The following is a 22,815-nucleotide window of genomic DNA, read 5'->3' as shown; positions in this document are numbered from 1 at the left end:
AGAGGGCATAAATCCCTGACTGCAGCTAATATCAGAGGAGTGTTACATAAAGGTGGCTCATGGCTTGGATCCCAGGGCTAGGTATGTCCACCCACGTGTACACACACACACACACACACACACACACACACACCTTGCTTGTTGGAAAGAGCCAGCTGGTGGCTGGCTACACATCTCAAACACCAACACATTTACAAAAAACGTCTGCTCTTAGGCCCTATAAATCATCCGACTTCCAAACTCTGCAGTGGGAAGATGGGCTGGGTTCTATTTTTATCAGCCCCAAATCATCTCCGGTTTCCCCTCCGGCCCCTTCTACTCCTGTAGTGACACCTACCGGTGCCGGCTGAAGCCAGACAGATTTGAATTGGAGCCAAGGGCTGTTCTTTGGGTTCGGACACATTTCTCATGCCTGTGGAATATGGTAACTTTCCAAGGGCCGGTCCCTTCCCCAGGCCATCCTTCTGACTGGCCAAACCACCCCACCCCCTTTGAGGTCCCTCCTCCTCTGGCATCTGGGAAATTGCCCCAGCTCCCTATTCCACACAGAAAGCCTTTCCACCCCACCCCCACTCCCACCCCCACCAGCTCTCCCTGTTGCCAGTCTTTCAAGAGAAGCAGGAGTTCTTTCATTGAGCATTGCAGATATAATAACTACCTTCCCACAGGGCTGGGGGTGAGGGTTGGGGGTGGGGAGGTGTGGTTCTCATTGCAATAGAGCAAGCCCAGCTTATTATGATGTCAAAGGATCATGGAAATGAGAGAGAGAAGAAGGCCCGATGGGTCACATAGGGCATCCCCCTGCCAACGAAGGGCTCGCTCCCTTTAATGCAACCTCCTGGGGTTTTGTCCAGTTTAGTTTCAAGCAATTACATCTCCCTGAAAGACATCTGTTATCTTCCATGACACACACAAAACTGGCAGCCAGACGCGGAGGCTAGGGGTTTTAACTATTTCGTCTCTGTAAAGAATTCATGAATCCAGGCTTTGTCAACTTAGAGCTTGGAATGATGCGGGAGGGTTTTGGGGTGGGACGGATGATTTTTTGTTTCTCTTCTTTGTGATTCTCCTCCTCCTCCACACACACACACACACACACACACACACACACACACACACACCCCTGCAGTATAATGTAGTAGACAGAGAACTGGCCTGAAGCCATGAAGATCTGGATTCAAGTCCTGCCTTTGACAGATTCTGGCTCCGTGACTCTGGGCAAGTCACTCTAGGCCAGTAACATCAAATCTAAATAGAAATGGATACCTTATATTGACTTAAAAACCACAAATTAATATTATCTGTGTTGTATTTATTCATATTCATTTTATTAAAATATTTTAGTTACATTTTTGCAAGTTAGCCTATATGAGTACAAGACAATAAATCTTTAAAATTTATTTTTAACATTCTTTTCTTTTTAAATTTTGAATTCCAGATTCTCTCCCTTCCTCTTGTCCCTCCCTGATTCACTGAAAAGGCAAACAATATGATATCAATTATACATGTGAAATCATGTAAAGCATTTCCATATTAGCCATATTGCAAAAAAAAAAACCAAAAAAGGGAGAAAATTATAACTCAATTTGCACCGACCTCATCAATTCTCTCTCTGGAGCTAGAAAGCATTTTTTTTTTCATTATGAGTCCTTTGAAATTGTCTTGGATCTTTGGATTAATCAGAATAGCCAAGTCTTTCTCAGTTGATCATCGTTATAACTTTGTGGCTACTGTGCACAATGATCTGGTTCTGCTCACTTCACTTTGTGTCAGTCTATATAGGTTTCACTTTTTTTTTAAACCACTCCCCTCACCGTTTCTTATCGCACAATAGTAGTACTGTCACAACCTGTTCAACCATTCCCCAGTTGATTAGTACTCCCTCAATTTCCAATTCTTTGTCACCACAAAAAGAGCTGCTATAAATATTTTTGTACCTATCTGCCCTTTTCCTTTTTCTTTGGGACACAGAGTTAGCACTGATATTGCTGGGTCAAAGGGTATGCACAGTTTGATAGCTCTTTGGGCATAGTTCCAGATTGTCCTCCAGAATGGTTGGACCAGTTTACTCTCCACCAATAGTTAATTAATGTTCCTGTTTTCCATCTTCTCCAGGATTTGTCATTTCTGATAGGTGTGATGTGATACCTCAGAATTGTTTTAATTTTAATTTCTCTAATCAAGAGTGATTTAGAGCATTTTTCATATGATTGTAGATAGCTTTGATTTTTTCTTTTGAAAACTGTCTATTCATACATACCCTTTGACCATTTGTCATTTGTAGAATGGCTCTTATTTTTATAATATTGACTCAATTTATGATATATTTGAGAAATTAGTTCTTTATCAGATTTTTTATATTACTTCATTGCTTATAGAGCCTTTTAGCAAAATGCAGTTTTCCTGATTATCTTTTTTAATAGTTCGATTTTTGCTTTTGCTTTGTATGAGATCATGATTGCTACTGCTGCTTTTTTTTCTACTTCAGTTGAAGCATATTAGATTCTGCTGCAGCCCTTTATTTTAACTCTGTGTGTGTCTGTTCCAATGGTGTCTCTTGTAAACAACATAGTGTTGGATTCTGGTTCCTAATGCATTCTGCTATCTGATTCTATTTTATGGGTGAGTTTATCCTATTTACATTCACAGTTATTATTACTGTCTATTTACTTTTATCTTATTTTCTTCCATTTGTCCTCTCTTTCTTTTAATTCTATCCCTCCTCAAAAGTCTGCTTTGCTTCTGACTACTGCCTCCCTTAATCTGCCCTCCCTTTTATCACCCACCTCCCATCTTTTATCCCCTTCCATTCCTATTTCTCTATTGGGTACAATAAATTTTTTGTACCAAATGACTCTGTATTCTTCTATTTTAAGCAATTCTGATGCAAGTGACATTCAGGTATTGGCCACCACCCATACATTTTCTCTTCCACTATGAAAGTTCTTCTTTGCATGCCTCTTTTATGTGAGAAAATTTCCCCATCTTGCTTCTCCCTTCTCAGTGCATCCTTCTTTCTCATCTCTACTTTTTTTTTTAGATCATTCCAACATAATCGACTCACACCCATGACCTCTATGTAGACTACTTCTACCTGCCCCAGTAATGACAAAGTTCTTAAGAGTTACATGTTTCATCTTCCTATGTAGGAATGTAAACAGTTTAACTTTGTTGAGTTCCTTATGATTATTCTTTCATGTTTACCTTTTTAATGCTTCTCTTGAGTCTTCTGTTTGAATGTCAAATTTTCTTTTCAGTTCTGATACTTTCATCAGGAATGCTTGGAAGCCCTCTGTTTGATTAAATGTCCATTCTCCTTCTCCCCACTTCCCTCCTGAAGGATTATACTCAGTTTTGTCATGTAGGTTAATCTTGGTTGTAATCCTAACTCCTTTGTGTTGCAGAATATCACATCCAAGTCCTCTGCTCCTTTAATGTGGAAGGTGCTATATCTTGTGTGATCCTGACTATGGCTTCATGATATTTTAACTGTTTCTTTCTCTCTTCTTGCAATTTTTTCTCCTTGGTCTGGGAGCACTACAATTTGGCTATAATATTCCTGAGAATTTTAACTTGGGGTCTCTTTCAGGAGAAGATCGGTAGATTCTTTCAATTTCTATATTACCCTCTAGATCTAAGATGTGGGGACAGTTTTCCTTTATAATTTCTTGAAAGATGATGTCTAGGCCCTTTTTTTGATCTTGGATTTCAAGTAGTCCAATAATTCTTAAATTATCTCTCCTGGATCTATTTTCCAGGTCAGTATTTTTTCCAATGATATATTTCACATTTTCTTCTATTCTTTCATTCTTTTGACTTTGTTTTATCATTTCTTGAAATCATGGAGTCATTAGCTTCTACTTGCCTGATTCTAATTTTTAAGGACTTATTTTCTTCAGTGACCTCTTTTTTTTTCTATTTGGCCAATTCTGCTTCAAAAAGAGTTCATTTCTACAGTGAATTTTTGCCAGTAGGCTAGTTCTGTTTTTTAAAGTACTATTTCCTTCAGTATTTTTTGTGTGCCTCTTTTACAAAGCTGTTAATTCTCATTTTCTAATTTTCTTGCATCACTATGATTTCTTTTCCCAGTTTTTCCTCTACCACTCTTATCTCTTTAACTGTTCTAGGAATTCTCCCTGGCCTTGGGTACAATTAGCATTTTCTTTGAAGCTTTGTTTATAGTTGTTTTCACATTGTTTTCTTCTTCTAAATTTATGTCTTGATCTTCCCTGACACTATAGTGGCTTTTTATGGTTATGTTCCTTTTTTGTTATTTGCTCATTTTCCCAGCCTATTCCTTCACTTTGAACTTTATGTTAAAGTTGGGCTCTATTCACTAGGGGGTGGGAAGGCATTGTGCCAAGCTTCAAGCTCTTTCATGCCACTGTTTTCAGAGCTAGTTCTGGGAGTCTAAAAATTTTTAGTACTTCCAAATTGGTATTATCCTGGGAAAGGTTTGGTCACTGCAATTCTGGTCCTCTGCAGCCACAAGTACTATTTTGCTCCTCTTAGCCCTGAACCTGTGACCAGGAACCCTACTTCCTTGTGACTGATTACAAGCACTGCTCTCCACCCTACCTTGGAACCATGACCCAGAATTGCTTATGGGCAATAAAGTTGCCAATCAATACCAGCTGCAACCAGTGCCAGCAAAGGGTCTCTTTCTGACCAGCTGTCTGACCCCCCCTTACTGTTTCTGGACTGAGAGCCCCCCCCCAACTGCTGCTGTTGCAGTGGTCTTTGACTTTGAGCCTGTGCCCACCCTGGTATTACAGACCTTTCCGGTAGACCTCCTAAGTTGTCTTAGATTGGAAAACTCTCTACCTGGAACCTTTTGTTGGTTCTTCCACTCCAAAATTTGATTTCAGACATTATGTTAAAGTTGTTTGCAGGGGGATATTTGGAGGGAGAGTTCAGCTGGGTCCTGGCCTGTACTCCCCACTCCCCACCCCCAATGACATTTTAATCTGATGGGGGCAGCAAGTCTATAAGTTGCAGAGAAGATGCTGACTTGCATTGATAGAGGACATTTCTTCACCTGCGACTTCCCTCTACCAGCGGAATCATAGTTCCAATCTCTACCCCAATCTCTTCCACCCCAGAGGGTTATTTTACCAGAAGCCCAAGGAGCTAACCAAGAGGATAGTCCAAAGCCACCCAGGCTTGAATTCCAGGGTCAGGGACTCTAAGTGTCTTAACACACATCCAGTCTCTGTTCAGAATGGAGTGTTGTGGTAGTAGATTATTAATTTTGAGAAACTCTTGAAACCCCTTTTTACTAACTAGTGTCCTTGTCAGTGTGAGGAAAGCCACCAATGGAGGTGTTTCCTCAGTGATATGAGAAATTACCAAGAGTACTCACTGTCCTTCTGGAGATAAAGTTCTCAACCACTTGGAAAATAAACCAGAAACCTTGTATTCCCAGAAGGTCATACTATCTCTGAATTCTTTAGGATTCGCTTTCAGATATGGTATCTCTTGCTATTTTAACACTTCCTGACTCAGGAAGGAAATCCACTGTGATAGAACAAAGGAGTGTCATAATATGGGTTCAGAGACAGTGGGACTGTTTTGGTTAGAGTACTGGGCTAGGAGGCCCCAGTGGATTAGCAGCTGCTTGGTAGAGGGAGTGGTCCAATTGGAAATTCCATAGGTTGAGAAAATCCCAGATGCTTCTTCCTGGGTATTCTAGTATAGTCTTGGTTTAGAGGAAGAAAAAAAGCGAAATCAATATTGGTTACTTCCCCTTCCCTCCTTCTTGCCTTGGTTGCTTTCCTTCCCACTGTGAGCCATACTTGCAGCCTTGACCATTCTGTCTTTTCCTCCTCACCTCCACCTGCTACTTTGAGCTTTGGGTATCAGAACAAAAGTAAAAGGGCAGAGTAGGGGAAGGCAAGAAAAATTCTTCAAACTAGGCCTTTGTGTCTACTTACAAATGAGAAAGTGAAATTAAAACTGGCAAAAAAAAATAACCTTTTTAGTCCCCCATGCCCCAAATCCCTGATGGTTAATGAAGGCTTTGATTCAGTGGCCAATATTCTCCTCCACACCAGTCAGTCAAAAAATATTTATTAAGCACCTGCGATGTGCTGATTGATCACTGTGTCAAGCTCTGAGGATGCAAAGAAAGGCAAAAGATAGTCCCTACCCTCAAAGAGCTGACAGTTTAATGGGGAAGACAGCCTGTAAGCAACTAGGTACTAGATAGGAAAAAATCAACAGAGGAAAGGCACTAGTATTGAGGGATTGGGAGAGGCTTCCTAGAGGAGGTGAGATTTTAGCTGGAACTGGAGGGAAGCAAAGGAAACCAGGAGGGGGAGATGAGGAGGGAGAACAGTCCAAGCATGGGAGACAGCCAGACAAAACTCAAGAGTTGGAGTCAGGAGATGGAATTTCTTGTTCAAGGAACAGCAAGGAGACCAGTGTGATTGGATCAAAGAGTACCTAGTGCATGGGGGGTGGGTAAAGTGTAAGGAGACTGGAAGGGTAGGCACGGGGGATGTGAATGCACCAAGAAGCCTCTGCCCTAGTCCTAGAGCCTTATTTCCAATATTTGACAGAAGGGATGCGTGTATTCTTTCCACAAAAGAAGTAAAAGAATCCACCGAGAGAGGGCAAGTGACAGAGAGAGAGAGAGAGAGAGAGAGATGAACATTGAGAGGAGGAGGAAGGAGAGAAAATGGCCTCCATGGACTACAGTACCTACAGTCAGGCTGCAGCCCAGCAGGGCTACAGTGCTTATGCAGCCCAGCCAGCTCAAGGGTATGCACAGGCCACCCAGGCATATGGCAACAGAGTTATGGAACCTATGGGCAACCTACTGATGTCAGCTATGCACAGGCTCAGACGACTGCAACATGTGGGCAGACTATACATGCAACCTCTTACGGACAGCCTCCAACAGGTTATGCTGTACCAACTGCACCTCAAGCTTATAGTCAGCCTGTCCAAAGATATGGGACCAGGGGCCTATGATACCACCACTACTACAATTACAATCACACAGGCATCCTAGGTAACACAATTTACATATGGCACCCAGCCTGCTTACCCCGCCTATGGGCAGCAGCCAGCAACCTGCAAGACCTTAGGATGGTAGCAAGCCCACTGAGACTAGTGTCAGCCTCAATCTAGTACAGCAGGCTACAGCCAGCCCAGCCTAGGATACAGACAGAGCACCTAGAGTTACCCACAGGTGCCCGGCAGCCAGTCACTGTACTGCCATCCTATCCTCCAACCAGCTATTCCTCTAGCCAGCCAACTAGTTATGATGAGAGCAGTTAGTCCCAGAAGAATACCTGTGGCCAGCAAAGCAGAGTAGCTACAGTCAACAGAGCAGCTATGGGCGGCAGCCGCCCACTAGTTATCCTCTTCTTCCCCCAAACTGGATTCTACAGCCAGACTTCGAGTCAATATAGCCAGCAGAGCAGGAGCTATGGGCAACAGAGTGCATTCTGGCAGGACCATCCCAGTAGCATGGCTGCGTATGGGCAGGAGTCCTTTCTCAACCTGGACAAAACCAGAGCATGAGTAGCCCTGATAACCATGGCAAGGGAAGAGGGGGATTTGATGGTGGTGGCATGAGCAGAGGTGGGTGGGGAGGAGGAAGAGGATGGGATATAACGGGCAGCGCTGGAGAGCAAGGTGGCTTCAGTAAGCCTAGTGGACCTATGGAAGAAGGACCAGATCTTTGACTTAGGTCCACCTGTAGATCCAGATGAAGACTCAGAAAACAGTGCAATTTATGTACAGGGACTGAATGGAAACATGACTGTTGATGAGCTGGCAGACTTTTTCAAACAGCGTGGGGCTGTCAAGATGAATACAAGGACTGGGTAGCCGATGATAAACATTTGCTTAGACAAGGAAACTGGAACACCAAAAGGAGATGCTACAGTATCCTACATCAACCCACCTACAGCAAAGGCTACAGTAGAATGGTTTGATGGGAAAGACTTCCAAGGGAGCAAACTCAAAGTGTCGCTTGCTGGGAAGAAACCTCCAATGAACAGCATTCGAGGTGGCATACTACTCTGTGAAGGCAAAGGGATGCCACCTCCTCCTCTCTGAGGAGGTCCTGGAGGGCTGGGGGGTGGGGTGGCCAGGAGGTCTCATGGGTCAAATGGGAGGCAGAGGAGGAGAAAAGGAAGGTTTTCTACCAAGAGAACCAAGGGGTGCCAGAGGAAACCCTTCAGAAGGAGGAAATGTCCAGCACAGAGCAGGAGATTGGTAGTGCCCTAATCCAGCTTGTGGATACCAGAATTTTGCCTGGAGAACAGAGTGTAATTGGTGTAAGGCCCCTAAGCCAGAGGGATTTCTCCCACCACCCTTTCTACCTCCAGGTGGCAATCGTGGCAGAGGTGGCCCTGGTGGCCTGAGGGGTGGCAGAGGTGGCCTCATGGACCATGGAGGGCCTGGTGGCATGTTCAGAGGAGGCTGAGGGGGAGACAGAGGTGGCTTCTAGGGAAGCTGAGGAATGGATTGAGGAGGCTTTGGTGGTGGAAGAAGAGGAGGACCTGGAAGTGTTCCTGGGCCTCTCATGGAGCAGGTGGGAGACAGAAGAGGCTGGCATGGACCTGGAAAAATCGATAAAGGCGAACACTGTCAGGAGTTCAGAGACCGGCCCTCCACAGAGCTGCATGTGATAGCAGATTTATCTTTTAAACTAGAAAATGTTTTAAATTTATAATTCCGTATTTATAATATTGGCCACATTATGATTATTTCTTGTCTGTACTTTAGTATTTTTCACCATTTGTGGAGAAACATGAAAACAAGTTAAATGGTAGAAAAGAAAAGAATCCACTGAGGGTGAAAAGGACATTGGACCACAGGATCAATACATGCTTATCTGCTGAAGGTGGCTTAGGCCAGATCTGTTTGTGGACTGTCATGCTTAGCCTACCATCTGTATGGAGGCTTCTTCTCTATTCCAGAAGGAGAACTTAATTCAGGGTTGGCCTGAGTCCTACATTTCTGATGTTAGAGCTCAGTCATGGGGTGAGGGGATGGGAGAGGAGACTGATGGAGTCCAGTGGTGCCCTTTCTAGGTAGTTCAGGACTTGGTCTCGTTCCTGTTCCAGAATGATCCAGAATCCTCTTGGATGAAGCCAAAAGCAGGAGTCTTGAGCACAGGTCAAGGCAATTTCTCAAACTTCCTCCCATCTCTTTCCCTCACTTATCTCTGTGGGGACAACTCAAAAAGGGAGGGAGATTGCATCTTTTTCCTGCTTATCCGTACGAGGACAAATTCCACCCAGGCATCCAAGAATGTCATCTGGAGTTGTGACGCACCCTCTGCTGTTGTATAGTTACATGAAAGAAAAACACATTTGGCTGCTTGTAATGAGAATCCTCCTGCTCTTTTATGTTTTCCTCAATTTAAAGGGGGGAATGAGACCCAGCTTCTCCCTCACCCCCAACCATTACTATGAAACGTGAAAAGGTAGAATATTCATTCCATTGTGAATTAGTTCTGAAATGCATGATGCATGACAAAATATCCTTCAGCTTCTATGATTCCAGTTTCTGGGATGGAGGAATAAATCAGCCTTGACTACAGTTGCAGGTTGGTGCTTTGGCATTCCAAAACAGAGAACCCTGCGTCCATCATGGATGGTTGATGGTGACAGCGATGACAATACCTTGGCATAGATCTGTATAGTCTACAAAGCCCGCTTACACGCACTGTATCTTTTTTACGTCACAACACCTGGGAGGGAAGGCAGAGCAGATAAACAAACTGAGCTTTGCCTTGCCCAAGGCAGCTCCTTTTAATGATATTAGGGCAGAGTGGATGGAGTGCTGGGCCTGCAGTCAGGAGGACCCGAGTTCAAATGTGGCCTCAGAGAAACCTAGTAGCTGTGTGACCCTGAGCAAGTCACTTAGCCCTGTTTGCCTCAGTTTCCTCATCTGTAAACCGATGATAATAATAACACCTACTTCCCAGAGTGGTTATTTCCCTCCTTGCCTCCAGGCAATGAGCTTAATTATTACAGTATTTCTCATTCTTGTTCAGTAGTGTCCAACTCTTCATGACCCCATTTGGGACTTTCTTGGCAAGATACTGGAGTGGTTTGCCATTTCCTTCTCCGGCTCATTTGACAGACGAGGAAACTGAAGCAAATGGGATGAAGTGACTTTCCCAGGATCACAGTAAGTATCTGAGGCCAGGTTTGAACTCAGGAAGATTAGTCTTCCTGACTCCAGGCCCAGCGCTCTATCCACTATGGCGCCATGTAGTTGCTATAATGGACCAATAATAATAATAATAATTGTGCCTGGCACAGAGTATGCCCTATATGATGAGGGTGAGGACAATCATGATAGGGATGAGCATGACAATGATGATGTCAGAACTGGGGCTGTAATTAAAGCCCAAATCTCTTGTTGACTCCCAAGCTGGTGCTCCGGGGAGTGAAAGGAGCAAACAGAAGATATTGTAAACCCAGTGGGAGGGGTCATTAGAGATCATCTAATCCAATCCCCTGATTTTACAGGTGAAGAAACCGAGTCCCAGAGAGGTATCCGAAGTTGTACAAGTTTCAATGCTAGAATTTTTGGGGGGTTGGGGGTGGGGATTAGACATGTGGTTTCGTCTATTTAGGGAATTCTCAGTAAGGAAACTTCCTCCATGGATATAGAGAAGTGCTCATTCTGCATATTATAGTCTTAGAGAGATGCCTGGAACATTGAGAGGTTAAGTGACTTGTCCAGGGTCACACGGTTAGTATGTGTCAGAAAGCAGGACTTGAGCCCACTTTGTCCTAACTCTCCATCCTTCCATTTATCTGCTACATAGGCTGTGCTGCTTCCGTGGGATGTGAAAATGTAAATCTCGTTTAATTCAATGTTAATGATGCTGAGTTCAGTTTAATAGGTCATTTAGGAAGTTACACATTTTTGTTAAATAAGAAATTTGGTAATGAACTTAATCATTATAGTATTAACCTCATAATAATTGTGAAATTCTTGATGAGTTAGGAAAAGATTTGGAAAGGAGATTTACACCACCTTACAAGTGATAAGAAAATGTGGGCGAGTGCCTTCTCAGAGCAGTCCTGGCCAGGAACAAACACCCGAGGAAGATCTCTCTGGTTTTCCCTTTCCACTTGTTGACCCCTCTCTTCCACCCAAATAGCTAACATTGACGTGGTGCTTACTATGTGCCAGGCATTATGCCAAGGGCTTTATTTAATGATTATCTCTTTTGATCCTTGCAACAGCCCTAGGAGGTAGGACAATTGTTAGTCCCACTTTAGAGATGAGGAAACTGGGGCAAACAGAAGTTAAATGACTTGCTCTATGTTGCACAGCTAATATGTATCTGAGGCTAGATTGGAACTCAGGTCTTTCTGACTCCAGGCCCAGAGTGTATGTGTGTGTGTGTGTGAAATATATATGTATACAAAAATATATACATATGTGTATATGCACACACATACATGCATACATATATGTGCACAGTATATGTATATACATGCATGCACATATGTGTGTTATATATGTGTCCATATGTGTGTGTACGTAAACATGTATATACACATATGCCTGTTTACTATAACTATTGTCTCCTCCCCTGAACCAAATGCCAAAGCGGCACATTATTGGTCTTGTATTGGGTCTTGTAAGGTGGTATAAATCTCCTTCCCAAATCTTTTCCTAACTCTTCAAGAATTTCACAATTATTGTAAGGCTAATACTATAATGATTAAGTTCATTACCAAATTTCTTATTTAACAAAATATGTAACTTCCTAAATGGCTTACTAAACTGAACTCAACGTCATTAACATTGAATTAAACGAGATTTACATTTTCACATCCCACGGAAGCAGCACAGCCTATGTAGCAGATAAATGGAAGGATGGAGAGTTAGGACAAAGTGGGCTCAAGTCCTGCTTTCTGACACATACTAACCGTGTGACCCTGGACAAGTCACTTAACCTCTCAATGTTCCAGGCATCTCTCTAAGACTATAATATGCAGAATGAGCACCTCTCTGTATCCATGGAGGAAGTTTCCTTACTAAGAATTCCCTAAATAGATGAAACCACATGTCTAGTCGTCACCACCACCACCACCCCCGTAAAAGGGAGGCTTGCTCAGAGGTAGCTTGTAGAGCCCTGAGGTGAGGGATCTAGAATCTAGGCCCAGCTTCACTCCAATCTGTGGGAGACCTCTGGCAAATCACTTTATCATCTCTAGGCTGGAGTTTCCTCATCTCTAAGATAAGGAAGATAGAGTCAGAGATCATTGAGCAAAGACCTTTTCAGCTGTGACATTGAGTGCGGGAGTTTGGGGAAGATACCAGACAAATGTGTGTGGAGGAGGCCAGTGCAAGGGGCCTATGTCTGTGGTTCAATCACGTAACTGATGTCCATTTCCAACCTCCTTCATTGGTTCCTTAGAAGCTGCTTGTACTTCAGATGCCCAAGGTGGTCTCCTGCAACATGTGACATCAGGGGGGCTAGACTGAGTCTCCTTACTCCGAAGCTCCTGTGATGTCATCGCCTCTGGCAGAAACACCAGCACCTTGGCAGCTGAGATTCCTCAGGGTGTTATGGAGGTGATAATTACCTTAGATTTTGTTATAAAGTGCAGCTGGTAATTATGTTGTTAAATCACAGCCACATCTATGTATGCATATATATTAATCCCTTTAAAGAGTTTAAGAGATTAAATAAAACCACACACATAAAAAAGTCTTCATTTAAAAATGTAAAAAAAAATAAAAAATGAAACCAGCAAAATCTGGCATAACTAGATTACTTTTATTTTTTTAAAGTTATTTCAACCTTCTCATGTATATATCTGCAACCTGTTGCATATTTTAAGCAGTTGCATAATAAGCCCCCAAGTGAAAAACACAGTGAAACTCATTTCCTGACCACATAAGGAGAAAAGGAGTCAATACGTGTTCTGTAGTTGAAGGAGAACTGAATTACATTCCTCCCACACAGGCTGGAGAGGGATGTCTTCATTGCTCCAGAGGAGAGAATTATAGCAACACTTAACCACTGTGAACCATTCTGCTCCATACTGTTAGCCATTATAGGGGTGCAGCTCCCACTGAAGCCAAAGGGAGGGAAAGGACAGGGCCCTACTTGTTCCAGCTCTACCATACTCAGGCTCATTGAGTCGTGAATTAAATGCCTTGCTCAGGATTTCTGGTACATTAGGTGACTATCAGGTATCCGTATACCTGGAACATTCTCTGTCTTTTCCTTTGGCATGTGCTTCATGTATTAGAAGTCTGCCAAATATGGATTCGTAATGGGAGGCAGACCAAGCAACGAAGCATATAGGTTTTGAGCCGTTCAAAGGTATATGGAGGACGGGGGAGTATCATTGGGCCAACCAAGTCTGAGGGTATACCAGACTCATATGTAAACCCTTAACCCAAATGATCCATGAGAGCAAGGGTTTTACCCCCTTTATTGGTGATTCATGGACCCCTCTGGCAGTTGCGTAAAAGCCATGGCCCCCTCCTCAGAAAAATATTTTTAAATGTGTAAAATAAGAAAGGACAAAGGAAACCAATTATATGGAAATACAGGGAGTTTTGTTGACTTTTTCTTTTTTGAGATCGGGTTGCCCTGTTTTGCTCTGGCTGGAAGTACAGTGGTCGTTCATGTTCAGATCCCCTACTGAGCACAGAAGCTTTGACCTGCTCTGTTTCTAGCCTGGCATGGTTTACCCCGCCTTTGGCAGGTTACCCCCACCCAACCTCCCATTCTGGGGGATCTTCATATTGGAGCTGAACTTAGTCCAAATGCTCCTCTCCCTAATTCTGTTTTTTGAATAAAATTGTTTATTTTTATATTCATTTATAATCTGTTCCTCCCTCTATCCCCCAGTGGGAAGAAAGAAAAGATAAAAGAAGGAAAAACAGGAAGGAAGGAAGGAAAGAAAGAAAGAAAAAAACATAGAAGAAAGAAATAAGGGAAGGAAGAAAAGAAGGAAGAATCTTTATCAAAAGCATGCATAGTCCAGCAAAACAAATTCCCACATTGGCAATGTCCAGAAATCTAGGTCTCACTCTACATTTTGAGTTCATTACCACCACAGCCCCTCCCCCCACCCAAGCCCCGTGGCAGGAGGTGTGCAAAATTCAGAGGCAGATTCAAAAACAGTTCTTCCTGATGACAAGATCAGCCTTCCATCCATGATGCCAATCTGTCTTTTCTAGACCAAAAGAACAGAAGATCCTGGCTTTGTTATCACTGGAAAGATCTCTCTTGCTATGACATGCAACAGTAAAGCACACATAGATCTTGGGAAAGGCCACCTGTATGTGAAGCCTTTCCAGCTCCTCCTGGGGGGTGGTGGGTGGAGAGGGAGCCATTTAAAAAGGTAACAGAACTTAGAAACCACCCGGAAGGGAGGCCCTAACAATCCTATTTTGTTTTGACAGGTCCTACTTCTCCTTCACCTACTTACCTCTTACAATCTAAGACCAGGCATACAATGATGCTGGTGGATATATGGGTCCCCTACTGCAGCCCACCTCCCCACCCCACTATTTTTAGACAGACAAAAAGAAGTTAAAATGAACAAGGCAATCCTTAAGGGGAGAAGAAAATACACCATGGAGAGTGAGTGTGTGGTAATTTGGGAGGCACAATTGCTTTTTGCTTTGGTGATGATAGTGGTGTTACTGATGGTGGTGAAGGTGTAGCAGTGAGGTGAATTCAGGCTAACTATATGCCTAAAGGCCTCAGGATTTACCCCCTCCTACCAGCCCCCCTCCGCCTCATGTGAGCTGTCCCTCTGGTGGCACAGTGGATAGAGTGCTGGGCTTGGCGTCAGGAATATCCCGAGTTCAAATCCAGCCTCAGGTGCTTACTAGTTGTATGAGCCTGTGTGGCAAGTCACTTGATCTGTTCCCTTAACTGTAAAATGAAGATATTAATAATAACCTCCCAGAGTTACCGTAAGAATCAAATGAGAGAACATTTGTAAAAAGTGCTTGGCGTAGTGGCTAGCACATAGTAGGCACTCTGTAAATGCTCGTTGTCTTTCCTGCCCTTTCTGAGTCACAGGGCCATCTCCCAAATCACAAGCCTGAATCCGTTGCTGGGATTTGCTGTGCTCCGGAGTTGGTGCAATCTGAACTCACTTCTCTCCTCCTTAGATAGCATAGCATAGTGTAGTATATAGAGGGCTGGATTTGGGAGTCAGGAACATCTGCGTTCAAATCCTGCCTTGCACAGCTCATCACTAACCTCTTTGAGACCCAGTTTGATCATCTGTACAGCACCTATATTGCCTACTTCAGCAGTGTAAAGGGTCGAATGAAATAACGTATGTAAATCAGCTTACAAAGATAGACAAGAAGTCTTTAAGGAACCCATCTGTTCTCTGATCTTCCATCTTTCTGTGCTGTTAGGTAGGACCAACTTATGCCTTTAGGCTAGGAGCATCTCATCGTATATTTGCTGGGCACAGGTAAGCCTGTGTGATCCCACAGGCCTCAATACTGCCTACACACTTAATCACAACGAATGCTTCTTTCTGGCCTTGTTTTTGATGATCGGAAAAGAGAGAAGAAGCCTTAAATTGAAAGGCAGACATATGGAGGCTCACGGCATGGCCTGGAGTGGGTAGCTTGGAACGAGAAATGATAATAGGTAAGATGGCATGCATACCCCTCCCCGCCCCTATTTTTGTTGTTATTGTACGTTGTTCAGTCATTTCAATTGAGTCTAACTCTTCATGGCTCCATTTGGGGTTTTCTTGCCCAAAATACTGGATTGGTTTGTCATTTCCTTCTTCAGATCATTTTACAGATGAGGAAACTGAGGCAAATGGGGTAGGGTGACTTGCCCAGGGTCACATAGCTAATAAGTGTCTGAGGCTAGATTTGAACTCAGAAAGAGGAGTCTTCCTGCCTCCAGGCCTGGCACTCTATCCAATATGTCACCTAATTGCCCCCAAATAGTGCAGTAGAAATAGCCATGAAATAGGGAACAGAATGGCCAAGTGCTCTATCACTTACTAACCACTTGAACTTGGACAATTAATGTCATGTCTTGTGGCCTCAGTTTCCTGAGCTGTGAAATGGTGATAATGCACCACCTATGATTTGATCTCTGAAGGGGATAGGAAGGGCAAAAAGGTATGTGTGTATAGCAAGGATAGAGAACTTGTTTAAAACTGAGAGTTACTAACCTATATTAAAAAAGAAACATCAAGGCCTAACTAGCTTTTTTAAAAAATTCTACTCTCTCACTTTTAAAAATAGAATGTAGTTTTCCTCTTTCATGTGGAATACAACAAATAATGAAAATACATATTTTGATTACGTTTTTTGTGTCTGGGTAAGAGAGATAAAGAAGAAGAGGGTAGAAAAGTGGACTATCAAAGGAAAGAGGATATGAAAAGGGGGCTACAAGAAAGTAAAGACATGGAGAGAGAAAAAATGACCTGAGATGTATAGATAAGGAAATATTTTGAAAACTATAAAATGTCATACAAATGTATCATTGGCCAGGCATGATGCTAGTTGTTCTGGATTGAAATGAAATGATACACTTGTCGACTCTCTAACAGTTTCCAAAAATAAAAAGCATCCCATTAGCTATAGAATGGAAAAGGTGCTCAGCAAACACACAGTATTGATTAAGATACTAGCCGTGTGACCCTGGGCAAGTCACATGTTTGCCTCAGTTTCCTCATCTGTAAAATGAACTGGAGAAGGAAATGGCAAATCACTCCAGTATCTTTGCCAAGAAAATTCTAAATGAGGTCGTGAAGAGTCTGATATGACTGAAACAACTGAACAACACAAAGCTTCTGTGCCTCTACAGATGCATAGAGAAGCTAGCTCCCCATTCCTTGTGGGTTGGCTTTTGAACTCAGGTCACTAGGAAGCTATATCAGTGGTTTGAGTTTTAGGCCCCTAGACGAATTAAGTTTCAAAAATAGTTTCAATAAGGCAGGCTTGGGCTTAATATAAAGAAAATTTAGGGGGAAAAATATATTATAAATTATATATAAATAATTATATTAAATATAAATAATATAAAAATATAATTTTAAGAAAAATGAGTTTAGCCTATATTGGGTAGGCAAGGTATTATTATTATTATTATAATGAGACTATGTGCAATCTATTATTTATTACCATTTGCATATCTAATTTTCCTCTAATTATTTGGTGTGCTTATTTTGACCCCTTCCTCTTCCCTGCCTCTCCAAGACTGTGAGCTCCCTAAGGTCTTAAATTTCTTGTTCTCTGCTACTGTGCCTAACACAGTCTTATGCATCCAGTGGTAAATACTGATTGAGGGAATGGATGAATAAATGGATAAGTAAATGAGTGAATCTCACCATTCTGCAGTCAGATGTCAACAAAACCTCATAACTTCTATGGGCTTATTCTCATAGAAACAGAAAATTCCTTAGAAGGAGATGAGACTTCAGAGGTCACTTTGTCCAACCCAGAACCTGGTGAGAATCCCCTTTACCGACAGCCCCAACAAGTGGACACACATGTGGCTTAAAGACTCCTGGTGAGTACATTCGTTTTTCATGAGAACAGCCCAAGGCATTAAGACTTTTTCTTCATAGTAAGCCCAAATCTGCCATACTCATACATTGTCCTTTTCCTCTTTTTGTCAGAATGCCAACTTTTCAGAAAGCCCCTACTATCGATAGGTATTGTGGGCCAGACTTTTCCTTTCAATGCCCCATGTGCTGATTTCTCAATAATGTCATTGGGAATGCCAATCGGAAGGAATCCAGTGTCATTTATGTTGGATGTGGACATATTTCAGACCATATTGATGACTAGAGCAGAGGGGGAATGGAAATCTTGTGCACAAGTGTACCATGCTTTTGGAAATCAGTCTGCCTTATGGCCTCTGAGCAGTACATTTGTTCTGGGGTTCTGTCAGAGGCTTCTTTGCCAAGAGAAAAAAAGGCTGCTTTTCTCTTTTGATTAACTATGCACTGCATGCCTGATGGGAGGGGGCCTCTGACCCAAAGAGCCTCTGCTAGAGATGGGAGGACAGGCCAGGATCACAAAAGGCAGACTTCCTTTACTTGTGTTTATTTCATAGCTGCTGAATGGAGAAGGAGGAGGAATGGTTGTATTTCTCCCTGGTAGCTGGGATGAGTTGTCACCATTTTAGTTTTCCACAGGCTCAGGGAAATACTTCCTTAAAAAAATCTTCTATTGATGCTCTTTTTAAAAACATTATTTTCACTTTTCAATGACTCCATTCCTTACTCCGCCCCTTTCCCGGCAATAGAGTACTCTCAGGCAACAAAGAAGAACAGTTACATTGATAAATGCTCGAAGGATATGAACAGGCACTTTTTAGAGGAAGAAATCAAAGCTCTCATTAATCATATTAAAAATGCTCTAATTCATTAATAATTAGAGAAATGCAAATTAAAACAATTCACACCCATCAGATTGGCTAAAATGACTAATGCTGGAGGGGATGTGGAAAAATAGGTAGCTATGTGTTGTTGGTGAAGTTGTGAATTAGTCTAATCATTCTGGAAAGCAATTTAGAACTATGCTCTAAGAGTTATTAAATGGTACATACCCTTTGACCCAGTAATACTGGTACAAGGTCTTTACCCCAAAGAGATCAAAGTAAAAAGGAAAAGGACCTATATGTACAAAACTATTCACACACAGCAGCTCTTTTTGTGGTGGCAAAGAACTGGAAACCGAGGGAATGCCCATCAATTGGGAAATGACTGAACAAGTTACAGCATATGAATGTGATGGAATACTGTTCTGCTGTAAGAAATTATACAAGGGATGGTTTCAGAAGGACCTGGGAAGACTTGTATGATCTGATGCAAAGTAAAGTAAGCAGAATCAGGGGAACGATTTACACAGTAACAGCCATATTGTAAAGATAATTGACCATGAAAAACTTTGTAGCTCTGATCAATATGATGACCCACACAATTCCAAAGGACTGGTGATGAAAAATGCTATTCATTCTGGATAGAGAAATGTTAGACTCAGAATACATATTGAAGCGTGTTTTTTCTTCTTTCCTTCTTTCCTTGCTTCTTTTTCTTCCTTCCTTCTTTCTTTCCTTCCTTCTTTCTTTCCTTCTTTCTTTCTTTCCTTCCTTCCTTCCTTTCTTTCTTTCTTTCTTTCTTTCTTTCTTTCTTTCTTTCTTTCTTTCTTTCTATCTTTCTTTCTTTCTTTCCTTCCTTCCTTCTTTCTTTCTTTCTTCCTTCCTTTCTTCCTTCCTTCCTTTCTTTTTCTTTCTTTCTTTTTTTCTTTCCTTCCTTCCTTCCTTCCTTTCTTCCCTCCCTCTCTCCCTTCCTTCCTTTTTCTCTTTCTTCTTTTCTTTCTTTCTTCTTTCCTTCCTTCCTTTCTTTCTTTCTTTCTTTCTTTCTTTCTTTCTTTCTTCCTTTTTTCTTCCTTCCTTCCTTTTTTCTTTCTTTCTTTCTTTCTTTCTTTCTTTCTTTCTTTCTTTCTTTCTTTCTTTCTTTCCTTCCTTTCTTCCCTCCCTCTCTCCCTTCCTTCCTTTTTCTCTTTCTTCTTTTCTTTCTTTCTTCTTTCCTTCCTTCCTTCCTTTCTTTCTTTCTTTCTTTCTTTCTTTCTTTCTTTCTTTCTTTCTGAACATGGCTAATGCAGAAATTTGTTTTGCATTACTTCGTATTTGTAATGAGTTTTGTATCTCTGGCCTTTTTGATTGGTGGGGGAGGAGGAAGAGAATCTGGAACTGAAAATTAAATTAAAAAGAATAAAAGTAAGTAAACTAAATAACAGATTGGCCATGCTTGATGACATATGCCTCATCCTACACTTATCGTCCACCACTTCTCTGCTGAGGGGAGGGAGGCACACTTCACTGTTAGGCCTCCCAAGTGATCAGAACGTGGTTTTCTTTCACATCATTATGACATTATATACATTGTTTTCCTTATTTTGCTCACTATACTCTGCATCAGTTCATGTAAGTCCTGAGTTTCCCTGAATTCTTCACATTGTTTCTTACGATGAAATCCTATTCCATTATATGTATATACTACAATTTGTCCAGCCACGTCCCAATCGATGAGTTCCTGTTTTGTTTCCAGGTCTCTGCTCCCACATAAAGTGATGCTATAAATAATTAATGCCTGGAGGCATCCCCCAAGTGGTGGGGCAGGTCTTCCAGGGACTGGCTACCCCAGGTTCAGAGTACTCTGTGGGTTCACATCCCTTCAAACCACCCCTTACAAGTCCCTCCCAATGTGTTTACCTTTAATAGTAAGCTGGAGGAAAAAATTAATTCAAAGAAAAGATACTTAATGAAATGACATAGTAACAGAAGTAGTAGGAAAATATTTTCCCCATAAACCTGTAATACAGTTTCACATGAATACTCACAGCATCAGGAGAAAGAATGACTGCATACAGAGAATACAAACGGAAAAACACACACACGGAACACTTGGGCCTAAGTTCCACATGCAGAGAACATGCATGGCCAGGTTGCATATGGGAAGGGCATTCACAAGGAGGTCATCTCCTGCTCTGATAATGTAGGGATGGGACGCCTTCTAGTGATACCATTGCTGCTCCCGGGAGGTCTGCTTTCTCCTGGACACGTGACCTCCGCTGGTCCAGATGTTACTCCGTCCTGCCATACTTTTGTGGATGCTGCTCAGCTGGACATGTAGTTTGGGGTTTCTGGCTCAGCTGAAATCCTTGGCTATCTCTTCAAGGGAAGCAGTAGTTGCTTCTATAATGTTTCAGTTGAAAGAAAACCCATAAAGTTTTTCCCAATTCTTTCTAGAAAGGCGGAAAACCCTTGCTTTAGGCCCTGAAAAAAAAAGCCATCCAGTCCTGTTCCCTTAGAACCTTGGCACTCCTGGTTCTCTAGTCTCCTGTATTCCCAGAAAGAGATTCTCAGCTTTAGGCCAACAGCAAGGGCCCTCAGGCTTTCTTTGGAGACACCTTTCTAGTGTTGAGGCTTCAGCCTGGGACTGTGATCACCCTAAGGTGTAAATTCCTATATTCATCCCATATCTTCCAAATTCCTCTCCCCTGCCATTGTCACATGATGTGCATTTCAAGTACACCCCAATTTTCAATCTCTGAGGGCTAGATTGAAAGATGGGTAATGGTTATTTGCCTAGACAAAAAGTTTCCTCTACCTTAATTCCTAACCCTTTCATATGCATATACAACCTTCCAAAGTCTGATGGTGATGGGGTATGGTCTCTGGCACCCCCCTTGAACCTGATGGGGTGCAGTCTCTAGGAACCCCCTTGAACTCTCCTTGAATCTTCCCACTTGATTTGGCCTTCACCTGAGGCCATAAACCTTCTGTTATGGCTAGGCCCAAATCTCCTTTACCCTTAAACTAGCTTAGCCCTTGTATTTTCTGTCATCTCCAGGTGGCCTTCAGCTATTTCCCACCCTTAATCTCATTCCTGGAGTCTGACCTCTAGTCACCCCAGTCACCAAGATCCTCCTTAGACTCCTTCTCAAGCCCCTCCCTAAACCCTTCCTCTAGTCACCCCAGACTACTCGACCACCCCTAGATCCCTCCCACAATCTTTCTGTCTATAAGTCTCATCTTGCCTCCATGAAGGTGCCCAGATTCAATCTAGCCCTGCTCAGATTGTTCTGGCCCACTGGCATCACAAATGCTCAGGCTCCCTAAGAGTGTACCCAATCATGGCACATCTTTAATAAACTTTGTTTTTCTTTGGCTGTCAAGGCCTGAGTTGAATTCATTCAGCAGGACTCAGTGCGTCAGCATTTTGGGGTCTCGAGCACCCCTAGTAAACCTATGGTTCCCTACCCTCCTCATTTTGGTTAACCTCATCATCATTTTGGTTAACCTCATCAGTGGGAGGTGGGCTGTTACAGCAACCCTAACAAATATTTCTGTGTTTATAAGACCTTTCCCTCTGTTTTTTTTTTTCCTTTTAACCTCCTTTGGGTATCTGCCTAGTAGATGTACTGTATAACTAGGTCAGAGAGTTTACACTTAGCGACTTTTCTAGAATAATTCCAAATTATTTTCCAGAACAAAAATGCCCAGCTCCAGCCACCTTTCATTAGTGTGCCTCCTCCCTTCCAATCAGAACTATTTCCACAGCCTCTTAATTAGTCTCCCTGTCTTCATTCTCCACACCCCTCCCTGCCCCTGGCCCAGTCCAATACATGCTCCACACTGCTGCCAAAGTGATGTTCCTGAAGCCCATTTCTGTCGCTCTGCTGCTCTGCTCAAGAAGCTCCCAGGGCTCCCCTTTGCGTCTAGGATCAAATACAAACTCTTCTCTTTAGGATTTAAAGCCCTTCACAGTGTGACTCCTGCCTACCTTTCCCAGTTTGATATAGATAACTCACTTTCCCACACTGTAGCCAAACTGGCTTACTTTCTGTGCCTTTGCAGAGTTTGTCCCATATTCTTGGAAGGAGCTCCCTCCTCATCTCTACTTCTAGGAATCCCTGGACTCCTTCAGTGCTCAGCTCAAATGCCACCGCTACACGAGGCCAGGGCAGCTAGGTGGCGCTGTAGTGCACAGAGTTCTAGACCTGGAGTCAGACGACTCATCTTCTTAAGTTCAAATCTGGCTGTGTGACATTGGGCAAGTCACTTAACTGGTTTGCCTCAGTTTCCTCAACTGTAAAATGAGCTGGAGAAGGAAACAGCAAACCACTCCAGCATCTTTGCCAAGAAAACCCCAAATGGGGTCAGGAAGAGTCAGACACAACTGAACCAACCGAACAAACAACAACGTGAGGCCAGCTGCTATGGCTTTCCACAACGTGCCTCTCCTCCCAAATTGGCTTGTGTTTATGTTGTCCGTGTACATGTACACGCTGTTTCCT

At 42.6% G+C, this 22,815-nt stretch overlaps 1 pseudogene; it reads left to right on the top strand.

The window, feature by feature from the left end:
- The first annotated feature begins 6,679 nt into the window (after nucleotides 1-6,679).
- LOC118837313 overlaps nucleotides 6,680-22,815 on the top strand; it is a 53,360-nt pseudogene continuing 37,224 nt past the window's right edge.

This window comes from Trichosurus vulpecula, chromosome 2 (genome assembly GCF_011100635.1).
Source record: "Trichosurus vulpecula isolate mTriVul1 chromosome 2, mTriVul1.pri, whole genome shotgun sequence".
Classification (NCBI taxonomy): domain Eukaryota; kingdom Metazoa; phylum Chordata; class Mammalia; order Diprotodontia; family Phalangeridae; genus Trichosurus; species Trichosurus vulpecula.
This window is presented reverse-complemented; position numbering and strand designations above follow the sequence as displayed.